At 36.5% G+C, this 14,719-nt stretch overlaps 1 protein-coding gene across 4 annotated transcripts in view; it reads left to right on the top strand.

The window, feature by feature from the left end:
- GLCE (glucuronic acid epimerase) overlaps positions 1-14,719 on the top strand; it is a 124,113-nt gene that overhangs the window by 39,134 nt on the left and 70,260 nt on the right. Inside the window, exon 1 of one of the 4 annotated variants that reach the window (XM_030930588.1) lies at positions 14,412-14,519. The exons of the other annotated variants lie outside the window; for them this stretch is intronic. The gene's annotated coding sequence lies outside the window, so the exon portion shown is untranslated. Of the gene's footprint in view, positions 1-14,411; positions 14,520-14,719 lie in introns of those variants that run through there. 4 annotated transcript variants of the gene reach the window in all.

The raw sequence follows: 14,719 nt of genomic DNA, 5'->3' as shown, positions 1-14,719 counted from the left end.
TGGTATGTATAATGAGGGTGTTAAATCTGTCAGGACATAAATCACAATGATTGAAATATGAATGTAATATTTTGGTACCTTTGAAACTATTAAATTACTCCCCTATATTACATTAGACCAGTGAGAGAATTCCCTTGGTTGGTTCACTCATTCATTAAACAAATATTAATACCATGCCTACTATTGCCAGGTACTGTTGTATCACATACAATAGTAAATAAAACAGACAAAAATTCCTGCCTCTGTGGAGCTTACATTCTAACTGAGAGGGAAACTGAAACTAACAGATGAAATATATACTTTATCAGCAAAATACAGGAGGGAAAGGGGATGGGGGGAGTGTTGGAAGGCATGGGGATTGGAGGAGGGCAGGCCTGGGAAGGATTGTGACATTTGATTGAAGACCTAAAAGGAATCTATACAGATATCTCAGGAAAGAACATTCCTGTTCTAAGGTATAGCAAGGGTAACAGATTTGAGGAAAGTGTGTGCCTAGTGTGTTCAAGGAACAAGGAGGAGGCCAGTGTGACTGAAGTACAGTGAGCATGGAGTATTAGGCTGGTGCAGACATAATTGCGGGTTTTGCATTGCTGAAATTTGCTGTTTGATATTGGAATACATTCTTAAATAAATGTGGTTATGTTATACGTCATTTTAATGTGCATTTCTCACTTTGTTTTGCTAATGACTTATTACTTGCTGTTTATTTTATATTTATTTTAGACTATGGAAATGATGTTAGACAAAAAGCAAATTCGAGTGATTTTCTTGTTCAAGTTCAGAATGGGTCATAAAGCAGCAGAGACAGCTTGCAGTGTCAACAATGCATTTGGCCCAGGAATTGCTAACAAAGGTACAGTGCAGTGGTGGTTCAAGAAGTTTTGCAAAGGAGACAAGAGCCTTGAAGATGAGGAGTGTAGTGGCCGGCCATCAAAAGTTGGCAACGACCAGTTGAGAACAATCATCGAAGCTGATCCTCTTACAGCAACACTAGAAGTTGCTGAAGAACTCAACATCGACCATCTTACAGTCATTCGGCATTCGAAGCAAATTAGAAGGGTGTAAAAGCTTGATAAGTGGGTGCCTCATGAGCTGACTGAAAAAAAAATCGTCATTTTGAAGTGTTGTCTTCTTTTACTTTGTGCAACAACAATGAACCATTTCTCGATCAGACTGTGACATGTGATGATAAGTGGATTTTATACGACAACCAGTGATGGCCAGCTTGGTGACTGGACCGAGAAGAAGCTCCAGAGTACCTCCCAAAGCCAAACGTGTACCAAAAAAGTTCATGGTCACTGTTTGATGGTCTGCTGCCGATCTGATCCACTACAGCTTTCTGAGTTCCAGCGAAACCATTACATCTGAGAAGTATGCTCAGTAAATAAATGAGATGCATGGAAAACTTCAATGCCTGCAGCCAGCATTGATCAACATAAAGGTCCCAATCCTTCTCCACGATGATGCCTGACAATGCATCGCACAACCAACTCTTCAAACGTTGAATGAATTGGGCTACAAAGTTTTGCCTCATCCACCATATTCACCTTCTCACCAACTGACTACCACTTCTTCAAGCATCTCAGCAACTTTTTGCAGGGAAAATGTTTCCACAACCAGAATGCAGAAAAAGCTTTCCACGAGTTTATCGAATCCCAGAGCATGCATTTTTATACCACAGGAAGAAATAAACTTATTTCTCATTGGCAAAAATGTGTTGATAGTAATGTTACCTATTTTGATTAATAAAGATGAGTTTGAGCCTAGTTATAATGTAATGATTTAAAATTCACGGTCCAAAACTGCAGTTACTTTTGCACCAACCTAATAAGATTAAAACCAGTAGAGTTGGGTATTTTGAGAGCCATGTATTTCAAGGATGGAATTATTGTTTGTGTCAGCTCTGCTCACAGGTAAAATAAGAGGAAGTCAGAGAATCAATTGTTGTGTTTAGCAATGTGGAAGACATTGGTGACCTTAAATAAGGGCAAGTTGGTAGACAGATGGGATGAAAAGCTTGGTTGGTATGGATTCAGGAGAAAATGGGAGATGTGGAGACAGTGAGTATAGACAACACTTTTGAGTTTTGTTGTAAAGGGGGAACTAGGCACATTTGGTGTGTAGAGTTAAGAGAGTGGGCTTTAAAAAGTTTTTTGGTTCTATATTTAGTGTGATAGGAATAATCCAGTAGAGACGGAATATTTGACAATGCAGTAGAAGGAAGAGATAATTGCTGCATCAGTTTTCTTGAATAGGTGGGAAATAATCGGGATTACCTTTAGTTTTCCAAAGTGACCATTATATTTATTTTTGCTTATAACTCACATTCTTCCCTTTTAAAGAACATCAGTGCCTGAGCCTTTTTATATACAAATCCTTTCTTATGTCTGTACCTTATCCCTCACATGTATACTTTTTTCTTTTTTTTAAAAAAACCCTGCATGTGGCATTCAAACACATGTATACTTTTATCAGAGCCCCTAAAATACTTTATTACATTTATTTACATGTCTCACCCATTACTGGATTGTCAATACCTTGATCTATCTTATAACTCAACTATTGGTTCTTTGACTGCAGTGTTTTTATTCATTGCTACATGCCTATATTAGTTACCTATTGTTGCATAACAAATTACTTTAAAACATACCCACTCAAAACACACATTTATTATATTGCAGTGAGTCAGGAATCCAGGAACAGCATAGGTGGTGGGTCTCTTACAAGGTTATGAACCAGTGTGTTGACAGGGCCCGAAGTCTCATCAGAAATCTTGATGTGGAAGGATCCATTTTCTGTGTCACTCATAAGACATTTCTTCTCAGGCTGTTGGCCAGTGGTCTCCCTTGGACTCATGCCAAATGGACCCATAGCGCATCTCACAGTATGGCAGTTGACTTAGAGCAAACAAGCAAGAGGGCAAGAAAAAGTGCCAGCAAAAGAGAGTCCTAGCAAGAAGAACATCACAATTTTTATAACCTAATCACAGAAGTGACATTCCATCACTGTTGCCATATTTTCTTTATTTTTTTAAATTGAAACAGAGTCTTACTTACTATATTGCCCAGGCTGGTCTTGAACTCCTGGGCTCAAGTGATCCTCCTGCCTTGGCCTCCCAAAGTCTTGGGATTATAGGCATGAACCACCATGCCTGGCCAATATTTTCTTCTTCATAAGCAAGTCACTAGGTCTAGCCCACACTTAAAGAGGGTTATACAACATGTGACTATGAGAAGGCGGGGATCACTGCAGGGACGTATTAGAAGTCTGCCACCTTGTCCCCAAACTCTGAAACTACAAAAATGCTTAACTGGTTGGATGAATTAACCTTTTTCCAAGCACCCTCATGACTGGTAGTGTACATTTGTAAGAGGACTGGTCAAGGGTAAGAATTTGGTTTGAGACTGTATACAGAATAACTTGATACTCAGGGATCATTTCAACTGTTTCTTGTTTCCTTAATGATTTGCTTTTATGAAACAATGTTAATGAAAAGTTCAGGTCATTTTGTATCTTCAGGAGCTAAGCAAAACTAAGAATGCTATTCAAGAAAATCAGAATACATGCAGTATATTTTAATAGGAATTCTAGAAATAATCTGATAGCAAGCTGTATTTTGAGATAATTCAAGCTTCCAGTCATTCCTAACTTATACCCTTGTATGACATGTATGAGCATAAGGATATATAAAAAGCTGTGCAATTGAAATGTAGTTGAATTTGATATCTACTATAAAATAATCTTTATAAAAGTAAGATTTTAACAGGTAGGAATAAGCATCATCAGATCATGGATTTCAATTTTTTTGCATAGTTTAAATGTTGAGGTGATTTAATCTTTTGAAGAAAACTAAGGAATCTCATCCTACACTTATAAAATGTTAGATATTAGAAATAACTTGTCCAATCCTATATTTTTATAGATGAGGAAATGGCTACCCAGTGATGTACCCAAGCTTTCTGGTGGCACAGTCAGTGGCAGATCCCAGGCCTCCTGACTCCATTCAGTGCACTGTACCATGCCTTAAACCATACTGGAGCCACTTGGGGAGTTTAAAAACTTTTGTGCTTGTCTTATCCCCAGACCTTCTGATTTAATTGGTCTGGGTTGGAATTTGGTCATTAGAAGTTTTAAACACTCCCCAGGTGATTCAATGTGCATCATAATCTGGGAACCTCTACTCCATAGAGAATTAGTGTGCTTAAGGAATTGGAACTAGAGTGAAATCAGTAGTACAGACTTCTATCCGTTATGATTCCTCAATCACTTATTTGATTGGGTTTTATCAGAGTAGTAAGAAAAATTTTTACATTGAGAAATAATTAAGATATATGCTGAGCAAAGACTTTCTTAATAAAACTGTCCTTTCACTAGTATTTTGTGAGATAGCCCGTGACAAAATTTTTCCTAATCATGAACTAGGAGAACAATTTTTTTACAATAATCAGGCAAGGAGAAAGTTTTCTGCCATCTGTGTTGTGGCATGCTCTGCTGTTGTTTTAACTAGATAAAATTCTAATTACTGTTAAACAGATTGTTTATGAGGTTGTTTTTAATAATTTAGAGCAAGTGTGTAAATATAAAGAGGCAAAGAAATGGTTCCAGATTTAAAAACAAAATACATCTTCTTTAAATCAGAATTTGACACACTGGGTTGTATAATAACACATTTCGGTGTGGGTCCTTGGTACTGCAGTGTTGCAAGGAATATGAAATTTGCAGTTTGGTTATAACTATTCTGTTGTGTCATTTTATACTTTTGGATATAAAGCTGACCAAACATTCTAACTAGAAAATACTAATTCATGATTGATAAGTGGCATTTTGTTTCTACATATTGTTCTTTTAAACAAGGTCTTTCCTTGATAATGACAGATGCAGAGAATATGAAGTAGAAGAGGTAAGAATAGGAGATTATGATTAGATCAAAGCATTTCAGAAAGTTAAATCTTTTATTGAACCAGTATCAGGGTGATGACAAGAAAAGCTATATATTTGGGTTGCTAGAATAGAAGCGATAAGGGGCATATTAGTTTTCTATTGCTACCATCATAAATCAATACAAACTTGGTAGTTTAAACAGAAAGTTTTTTAATCTTACAGTTCTGTGAGTCAGTAGGCCAATCCAGGTCTCATTGGGTTAAAATAAAAATTTCAGCATGGCTGTGTTCCTTTCTGGAGGCTGTAGGGCAAGATCAGTTTCCTTGCTTATTCGGGGTTTTGGTAGAATTCACTTCCTTGTGGTTGTAGCACTGGGATCCTTGTGGCTGTAGCATTTGTCTTGATCAGAGCCCTTTCTAGCACCTACATTCCACCCTCATTCCCTGGCATGTGGCCCTCCGTCATCTTCAAAGCCAGTAACAAAGGTCAAGTCCCTCTCAAGCTTCCAATATCTCCTTCTCCTTTGATTTAAACTCTCTGATCCACCTTCTGTCTTCCTCTTCCACTTTAAAAGCCTCATGTGATGAGATTGGGCCTACCTGGATAACACAGGGTAATCTCTCCCATCTCAAGTTCCTTAACCTTAATTACAACTGCAAGTCCCTTTTGCCATGTAAGGTAACTTAGGTTCCAGTGTTTAAGGGCACAGACATCTTTGGAGGGCCACTGTTCGGCCTGTCAAAGAGAGCTAGATCACTGGAGTCAAGGAAGCCAAGTGTCAGTATTGACATAGCTGTTGAAAGTCTTCATTTATACAACAAAAATTTTTTTAGTGCTTGCTATGTCTAGTCATTGTAGTAGGCGCTGGGGCTATTGTGGTAAACAAGACAGACATAGTATCTGCCGTTGCGTGTCTAGCAGTGTACTTATAAAAACAAGCAAAACATATAGTATTGCTTTATAAATAATTCTTCATGTATTCCATATTTATGTAAGCTCTTTGAAAGCCAGTACTAATGTTCTTTGTTTTGGCCCTTTCCTCATCCCGTCACTACAATAGTGTTTTACATACTAGATGCTTAACAGATACTGCTAACAAAGGCTTACTTTGTTTTTTCTTTGCACTGAGTTAGGAACCTCATTTATCTCTCTTTTTTTCTATTTTCTGCTTCAAAAACAGTGAGGAATTTCGAGTTCAAAAATCCAGACTTAGAGGACAATTTAAGATTTAATCAGATACCCACTGAGGAATTTTTAAAAAGGCCTTAAGAGTGGCCATGCACTCCATTTTACTTTTCTTGCTGAAGACTCTAAAGTGCTAAAGGCAGCTCTGTTTTGCTTTTTCCTCCTCCTCCTCCTATTATTATTATTACCGTTATTTTTGAGAAAGTGTCTGGCTCTGTCACCCAGGCTGGAGTGCATTGGTATGAGCACAGGCTCACTGTAGCCTTGACCTCCTTGGCTCAAACAGTCTTCCTACCTCAGCCTCCCAACTAGCTGGGACTACAGGCACACTGTACCACATCTGGCTGATTTTTAAATCTTCTGTAGAGATGGAGTCTCACTATATTGCTCAGGCTGGTCTTGAGCTCCCGGGCTCAAACTATCCTTCCACTTTGGCCTCCCAAAATGATGGGATTACAGGCATGAACCATGCTTCCCAGTCTTGCTTTCACCTCCTAGATTCAATAGTCAGAGAGTACTTCCCAATTAAAAAAAAAAAAAAATCAGCAGTTGCTTTAAACCAGTATTCACCTATAGTGAAGAACTGCCAACTCGGAAGCAAATGAAAATAAATTTCTCAATATGGCTTTTATGAGATAGATAGACTTTTAAAATAATGGAAGAGATTTACTATCTATTGTTCACTGCTCTTAGAGCTTCTATCTTCCTCGTATACAGTTCTCCTACTGTGTGCCGAGTGTGAGTCTACTCTTCATGGAAAAACTGCAGTATTCTTATCAATTATTAAATGCCTTCTAAAGACAGTTATTCGTAGTTTTTTTAGTGATAGTCGTGGTTACAATTCTGTATCATGTAGTTTCCCAGTGTAGCAATAGGGAACTTTAGTAATAGTGGATTGGAGTAAGCATAGGTATATGAGATTTATAGACTACACAGGCATTTATTTCAAACTTCACCATCATAGAACTTTTTATCAGAACTATTAGCAAGTGGCTAAATATACTTGCAACACAGGTTTGGGCTACAGAGTGTAAATGTCGCATGAGGCCTTCTTAATTTCAGTACATACCAAGTTCTCCATCCCAAATCCCTTCTTGATTCTTTGACAATTTAACATTATTTATGGATAATTTCTTATCCTGACCTTTTATGTTTCTAAACGAATAGCCTAAATATATTTTATATAAAACTTCATTTCTGAAAGAAGAACTTTTGGAATGAGTGGAAAGTTCATTTGATTTGCTTAAGTGTAGAGATGGCTATTGTTAATATTTAAGTTTGGATGATATTAATTTGGGTGAAGGAAAGTAGTAGCTACTTTTATAGAGATAGGTGGTTTAATGTACTATATTTATTTATTTATTTATTTATTTATTTTGAGATGGTGTCTCGCTCTGTCGCCCAGGCTGGGGTGCAGTGGCCAGATCTCAGCTCACTGCAAGCTCCGCCTCCCGGGTTCACGCCATTCTCCTGCCTCAGCCTCCCGAGTGGCTGGGACTACAGGCGCCCGCCACCTCGCCTGGCTACTTTTTTGTATTTTTCAGTAGAGATGGGGTTTCACTGAAACCCCGTATCATCGAGATCGATGGTCTCGATCTCCTGACCTCGGGATCCACCCGTCTCGGCCTCCCAAAGTGCTGGGATTACAGGCTTGAGCCACCGCGCCCGGCCTAATGTACTATAATCTTTAAAATGTTACTAGGTAATGTTGATTTCTGTGAACTTAGCATTTCAGTGGCTAGTAAGGTAAAGCATCCTGTTGGGTTTAGTTCATACGTAAAAATTCTTATTGGCAACTTTTGAAGAGAGCTGGAAGTTTAAATAGTGTAATCCTAATTAACTCAAGTTTTCTTGATTATTTGAAAAAGACAGGGGAAAAGACTCCTGTGTTGATGGACATTAAATATAGTAGTGACTTAAACACGTGCACTGCTACAGAGAGCAGAGGCAGGAAATTTACTGACCTATTGAAACTTTTGACAGGTGCAGTACATCTTTGGAAGTCAGATTTTGATTATTATTAATAAAACAGCCTTTAGTAAGTTGAACATCGAGTGAGAAGATTACATGGAGCAGTAAGCATACAGATTTGCAATAGGTACTCCATTCAGTGGGTTTTAATGAGTGTCAAAACTAAACTGACCTTAGTGAATTATAGCTACTACACGCACATGGCTTCAGTTAGAAAGGATATAGTACCAGGTAATGACATCAGTTTTTACAAATGTGTTCCTGGGGAAAATAACCTAAATTCTTGAAGCAGATCATTTAACTTATAATTGGATGTAATATTATGAGAACAAAAGGTCTTAAGGCAAAAACTGTTCCTTATGGAGGCTTTTTGTTTTTCATTTGAAATTAGTGCAATTGCTGATCGACTTTTTAAAAAAAATCTCGTATTCTTTTAAATATAATAATCTGAGGGTGTTGCTGAATTTAGTAGCACAACTGAGAACAACAGTATCCTTAAAAACAAATAATCGAGTTTAGGTTAATTGGAAATAGTTGGCTAAATACGACTTTTAAAAATAATACCTAAAGCACATGTAGGAACCAGATAGATTAAATAACATGATAAAAATGTTCAGAAGAGGTAGTACCTTTATACTTAGTTTTTAAAAATTTAAATTCCTGTACTATGTAGATTTTAATGTTTTGTGACCACATGCATGTATAGTATAGTAATAATTCACTGTAAGCTTGTGTACTGTATTAGTTGAAGTACGATAAAGAAATTCTTGCAGAAGAGTAGAATTACTTCTGAAATACTGTGTTTTCCAGCTTGCATTCCTCATCCTACTTATTCAAATAAAGCGATTATTTTCTCCCTGATAGAGAAAGTAGAAACAAATGATTGTTTTACTTTTTTTTTTTTTGAGATGGAATCTCTGTCACCCAGGCTGAAGTGCAGTGGTGTGATCTCGGCTCACTGCAACCTCTGTCTCCGGGGCTTAAGTGATTCTCGTGACTCAGCCTCCTGAGTAGCTGGGATTACAGGTGCGTGCCACCACACCCAGCTAGTTTTTTTTGTATTTTTGGTAGAGACAGGGTTTCACTATGTTGGCCAGGCTGGTCTCAAACTCCTGACCTCAGGTGATCTGCCCACCTTGGCCTCCCAAAGTCCTGGGATTACAAGCATGAGCCACCTTGCCTGGCCTGTTTTACTTTTTATTTTCAGAATGCTTATTATGCAATGGAAGTAGAATTAATCACATTCCTCTCCCCTGACCAATAATGTGGAATTCTCTACTGACTGTAAATGAGTATTTTTTTTAAATCTTTAATGAAAGTTCTTTTGTGATACCACTAAGCAGATGTCAGAATTTACTTTTCAATTAGGTGGGATAGTGGTGATGAGCAGATTAGACTCCTTTGCAGATGATACATTGCTTAGGGGAACTGACATTTTAGACCATTGATCCCTCTAGTGATTTACATGTCAGGACTGAGCTATTTGTCACTTGCTGTATCTTAAAAGTAGGTAGAATAAACAAGAGGATTTTTACAGACTATAAGATCCAAACTAAATAATCCTGAAAAGGCCTTTATGATTTAAAAGTCTGTTAAGTATCATAAATTTTATTTTTTAAAATGAACATGCAGTAAAACCTTTTCTGTGTATAGTTGATATATTTCAACATGTGTATAGATTTATCTAACCACCATCACAGTCAATATCCAGAATAGTTTCCTTAGCTCAAAAACTACCTGGTGTTATCCCTGTGTAGTTGTGTTCCCTCCCTACCCCTCAATACCTGGTAACTCTGCCATTTTACTTTTTGTCTTTCCAAAAATGGTCATGGAGTGGAATAATAGAGCATGAAGCCATTTAAGACTGTTACATATCCATTTACTCAGCATAATGCCTTATAAGATTCATATAAGTTGTTCTGTGTATTGATATTTTATTCCTTTTTATTACTGAGTAGTATTCAGTTGTATGGATGTACCACAGTTTGTTTATAAGTTTATTAATTGGAGGACATTTGAGTTGTTCCAGTTTTTAGCTATTTTAAATAGAGTTTCTATAAACATTTGTCTATAGGATTTTGTGCGAATGAGTTTTCATTTCTGTTGGGTAAAAATACATAGGTATGGGATTGGTGGGTCATATGGTAAGTGTTTATTGTCAAGAAATTGGCAAACTGTTTTCTAAAATGGCTATACCAGTTTGTATTTCCCTCAGTAATGTATGAGTGTTCTAGTTGTTCTGCACAGTTGTCAGCACTTGGTATGGTCAGTCTTTTTCATTTTAGCCATTCTAATAGATTTGTAGTGGTACCTGATAATGAATTTCATTTTCACTTTCCTGATAGCTAGTGATGTTGCACATTTTGTCGTATGTTTTGTTATATTCTCTTTGGTGAAGGATCTATTCAGGTCTTTTGACCATTAAAAACAACCTTTTTATTTTGGAAGAAGTGTAGATGTATAGAAGAGTTACAAAGATAATACAGAGTTCCTTTATGTTCCTCACACAACTTGACATAATAATAACAATTTACAAAACCTAGTGCATTTTTCAAAATCAAGAAACCAACGTTGGTACCTTACTACTAACCAAACTCCAGATTCCAAACTGAGATTTTGCCAGATTTTCCACTGGTCTCCTGTTCTCAAATCTATTCCAGGATTACATGGTACATTTGTCATCTGTTCCTAAATCTCCTGTAGTCTATGACAGTTTCTCTGCCTTTCTTTGTTTTTCATAAACTTGATAGTTCTGAGTACTAGTACCAGTCAGATATTTTGCAGAGTGTCTCTCAATTTGTGTTTGTCTGATGCTTTTCTTGTGATTAGACAGAGGTGATGAGTTTTAGGAAAGAATACACAGAGGGAAATGTCCTTTTCCTCACGTATTATCAAAGTGCATGATGACAGCATTACTTGGCTAAGGTACTGTTTATCAGATCTCCTCACTGTAAAGTTGATATTTTTGTCTTTTTGTATTATATTCTTTAGAGATGAGTTGCTAATTTCAGCCCACAATCAAAAGGGTGGGATATTGTTTCATCTTATGGATAGGGTATATCTATATGTTATTAAGGTTTCTTCTGTAAGTAAGCCTTGGTCCCTTCTCTTCCATTTGTTTATTCAGTCATTTATATCAATATGTATGCTTATTTTATACATTGGCTTATAATTCAATACTATGTTATTTTGTTGCTAAAATTGTTCCAGTATTGGTCCCTGTATTCCTTTGACATGTCCCATCCTTTTCTTTTTTGAATACTTCCTTAATTTATGGTACTACAGGATACTCCAGGCTTATCATATATTTTCTCTGCCCTACCCCTAGAATCAGCCATTTCCACTTAGGAGCCCTGGTTTCTTGTATTGGAGAATTGTGTTTAGATCCTTTGTCTCTCTGGTACTGGATATACTTGTTGATACAGGGGTATCACCATTTCAAGGCCTTCTCAGAGAATACAGCTAGGAAATAATACATTTATATATTAATCATGTATTTATGTACATCTATAATTGTTTCTGTACCTATTCGTATTATATATTATGCTGTATATATAATATATATTAAGTTCATATTGATGTCTGTGACTAATCCAGTACCACAGGGTTCATTCTAGGCTTTCCCACTTTGCTTCTGTAACTTTCCTTTCTAACAGAAACCTGGCCTTGATCATCCATTTACTTATTTGTTCCATCTCAGTAAAGCAAGTTCACAATTGTTAACCAGTACCCCTGTGAGAAATAAATTTACCCTACCCCGTTTGGCTGGGTTATTCCATTTGTTTATAATACAGCCAGATTCATTTGTCGTGGACTGCGTTCTATCTTAAAATTCCCCCAACATCTTAGTTGATTTTTTAAAATTTGCATACATTAAAGTTCAGTCTTTGTGATGTGCAGTTCTGTGGGTTTTGACAAATGCACAACTTCATGTATACACTACCTCAGTGTCATACAGAACGACCTCATCACATTAAAAAATTTTTCCATGCATCCCCTTTGTAGTCAGCCACTACTCCATACCCCAGCTCCTCTCCTGACAACCAAAATCTCCTGTAGTTTTGGATTTTCCATTGTGTCATCTGAATGCAGTCATATAATAACATTGTTTTTGGATCTGACTTCTTCCATTTAGAAAAATACATTTAAGGTTTATTCATATTCATGCATCAAATACTTCAGTCCTTTTCATTTCTGCATAGTATTCTATTGTATAGGAATACCACAGTTTGTTTATCCATCCACCTGGACATTTTGGTTGCTTTCAGGTTTTGGTGGTTATGAATAAAGCTTCATTAAATATTGGTGTGCAGGTTTTTGTCTGAATACAAGTTTTCAGTTCAGTTTAGTAAGTATCTAGGAGTTTGATTGCTGTGTCATATGATACATGTATACTTAGCTCTATCAGAAGCTGCCAAACTGTCTTTCAAGTGGTTGTGCCATTTTTTATTTCCACCAGCAATGAATGAGAGTTCCTATTGCTTGTATCTTTAGCAGCATTTGGAATTACCAGGTTTGTTTTGTTTTGTTTGTGTTTTTTAAGCTATTCTAATCATGTGCTTTTGCTCATATTTAAATTACATTGTTTTCTTACTGTTGAGTTTTGAGTGTTCTATATATTTGTTGGACAGAAGTCCTTTGCTCCATAAGTGATTTGCAGGTATTATCTCCCTGTCAGTAGCTTGTTCTTATGTTATCTTAAAGATACCTTTCCAGAGCATAGATGTTTAATTTTGGTGAAGTCCAATTTATAACTTTTAATTTTATGGATTATGTTTTTGGTGTCATATCTAAGAACTCTGCTTAACTTCAGGTAACAAAGATTTTATTCTTCTTTGTCATTTTTTGGGTACAAGTTTTACAGTTTTATATTTTACATGTAAGTTTATTTTGAGTTAATTTTTGTATAACATGAGGGTTTAGGTGAAATTTTATTTTTTTCTTTGCATGTGGGTGCACAATTGTTCCAACACCATTTGTTGAAAAGACAATCCTTTCCTCATTGTATGCCTTTGAACCTTTGACAAAAATCAGTTGACCCTGTTTGTGTGGATATATTTGTGAACACTCTATTCTTTTCCATTGATTGATGGATCTCTTCCTTCAGCAATATCACATTGTCTTGGTAAGTAGCTTAAAGCCTTAAAATTAGGTAGTATAATTCCTTCAACTTTATTTCTTTTAAAAATAGTTTTATTTTCTCTAGTTCTTTTGCCTTTCCATAATAATCTTAGAATCAGCTTGTCTATAACTACAAAAAATCCTGGAATTTTGATTGGAGTTGCATTAAATTTCTAGACCAGTTTGGGGAGAATTGAGATCTTTATGATATTGAGCTTTCTGATCTATGAACACCGGGTATCTTTCTACTTTACTCAGATTTTCCTGATGCATGCATCAGCATTTTGTTATTGTTAGCATATAGCTCTTGTACATGTTCTAATGGTTTTGTACTCAACTATTTGGTTTTTATGGAGCTATTTTGAATGTTATTATTTTTAAATTTGAGGGTTCCAAATTGTTCATTGTTAATGTACAGAAATGTGATTGATGTTGACCTTTTTCCCCAATCTTTTTCTCTGTTTAGATTGGATCATTTTTATTCATCTGTAGTAAGTTCACTGACTTTTTCTTCTGTCATCTTCATTTGGCTATTGAGCTCATTTAGTGAGTTTTTTATTTTGGTTATTGGTATTTGTCCACTTCTAAAATTTCCATTTGGTTCTTCTTTTATCTTCTGTTTTTTTTTTTTTTTTTCTGAGTTTATCCCTTTGTATCAAGAATGTTTGCACTCACTTGTTAAAGCATTCTGTAATAATGGCTCTAAATATCTTTAATATCTTAGATAATTTCAACATCTTTGTTTTCTTGATGTTGGTATTTTCCCTGTGCAAGTTGAGTTTTTTTTGATTCCTTGTATACCTAGTAATTTTGGATTATATCCTGGACATTTGACTATTATGTTAGGAGACATTGGATCTTGTTTAAATACTATGCAAAATGTTGATATATTTGTTTTAGTAGGCAGTCAACCCAGTTAGATTCACACTGCAAATTTCTGTGGGTTGTAGTTACAGCATCAGTTTGATTTTGAAAGCTTTTGCCATATTACTTGGTTCTGTCCCACCTGTGTACCACCTATTGCCAGTCTGGAACTTGAGGGGTGGTCTGTTCCATAATTCGCAAAGTCTGTGTATGTTTGTTTGGGTCGGATGCATGCATATGCCACTCGAGGGTAAGTCCAAGAGTTCATAAAACAACTTTGAGGTGTTGCTCGCCCATGTTCCTTGTCTGTGATCTTCCAGTAATTTCTAATTCGACGTGGCTTCCCTTTTCTGACCACAAAGTGAGTCTTTATCCCTCTTTAATGTTCACTCCCTGCAGCTGTGCCCATATTCAGGGCCAAGTGGCAGGAGGACAGAGAGAGAAGCAAAAGGGATTCACCACATCCTCTTGGGACCACAGCTTCTGTGATCAGAGAGGTAGATTACCTGTCTCAGAGTTTTAGTTCATAATAACCTCCATTGCCACGGCTGCCACAGCTGTGATGGGTGGCTGGTCTTGAGAGAGTAAAGAGAGAAAAAAAATGAGGGAATTTGCACACTTTCTTGTGAGTCTTAGGAGACCCCTTTCCCTCTCCTCAAGCCAGAGGTAGAGGGGTTCTCCTGAAGCTTTCCATTTG

The sequence above is a fragment of the Rhinopithecus roxellana genome, chromosome 5 (assembly GCF_007565055.1).
Source record: "Rhinopithecus roxellana isolate Shanxi Qingling chromosome 5, ASM756505v1, whole genome shotgun sequence".
Lineage (NCBI taxonomy): Eukaryota > Metazoa > Chordata > Mammalia > Primates > Cercopithecidae > Rhinopithecus > Rhinopithecus roxellana.
The sequence above is the reverse complement of the archived record's forward strand: the minus strand, read 5'-3'. Positions and strand labels throughout refer to the sequence as shown.